The 1,123-nt window shown below is 49.1% G+C and overlaps 1 pseudogene; it reads right to left on the reverse strand.

Moving 5' to 3' along the window:
- Positions 1 to 511: 511 nt before the first annotated feature.
- Positions 512 to 761, reverse strand: LOC100686690 (annotated as a pseudogene).
- Positions 762 to 1,123: the final 362 nt, after the last annotated feature.

The raw sequence follows: 1,123 nt of genomic DNA on the forward strand, positions 1-1,123 counted from the left end.
AACAAGGAAGGGGAAAGGACTCAGCGGCCAGGGCCACTCCTCTGAGCTCCTGGAACAGTGTGCACACTCACACCCTGTCTCCCTTCCCTCTCTGCTTTCTCTCCCTTCCTGGCACCTACCACTCAGCCCTTAGGTGTTTGTAACTTTTGTTTTTGGTCTGCCAGTTACACCATCCCCAGCTAGAACAGAAGCCGGAGGGGCAGGTGGTCAATTTGGGGGAGGGGGGGGTATAGAGAAGGTGGTCAGTTTCATAACATAAAACAAAACAAAACAAAATGGAAAAAATAATCACCCAGAAGCCCCTCTTCCTGGTCAAGGTACTAATTCCACCCCCACATTCTTGCTCAATCATCTGGCTCTTTTACACAGACACAGTCTTATACTTTTCCAGTGAGTACTGTTACTTAAGCCATGATTCAGGATCCCAGGGTGGGGATCACCATGTACTCAGGTCCCCCTTCACCACCCTGGGAGAAGGATGGAAGACAGTGGAGGGGTGGCTGGAGCCAGTTCAGATTTTCCCAGGAAATGTGCCTTCTGCCCTGTGGTTAACCCTGGCTGACACTCAGGATTTGGGGCAGAGGGACTTGTACACATGCTGGTACCACTCACTCACAAACACACACACAGAGACATCACCCTCTTTAACAGTCATTGCAGTGAAGTCCAGATAGTTCTGCCTGCAGTTCCGGTTGGGGAAGTGGCTATCAAAAGGGACAAGTCTAGTAGTTCTTGACTTGGGTCTTGACGTCTTCTGCCATGGTGCCGAGTCCCAAAGACACCCCTGAAGCAGCTTCCAGTTCAGTGTGACCCTCAGCAAAGACCCCAGAGTCAGACCACAAGCTACAGGTTGTCAAATCTTTTGTGTTCCTCCCCAGAGCCCAGAACAGGTGCCCAGAAATATTTGTTGAGTGAGTGAGTGATAAAAACATACACGATCCCATAAATACTTCAGGGTCACTGTTCTCCTATCCTTGTGAGACACTGTCTAGGAGGATAAATGGGTTTAGCCAATTTTGGAGGATGACAATTGGCAATATCTTCTGTTTTTATTTAAACTTGGGAGCATAGTCTGAAGTAGCCCATGCTTCTTGCTTGGGGCACTCCATGCATCACCAGCATC

This window comes from Canis lupus, chromosome 18 (assembly GCF_011100685.1).
Source record: "Canis lupus familiaris isolate Mischka breed German Shepherd chromosome 18, alternate assembly UU_Cfam_GSD_1.0, whole genome shotgun sequence".
NCBI classification, from domain to species: Eukaryota; Metazoa; Chordata; class Mammalia; order Carnivora; family Canidae; genus Canis; species Canis lupus.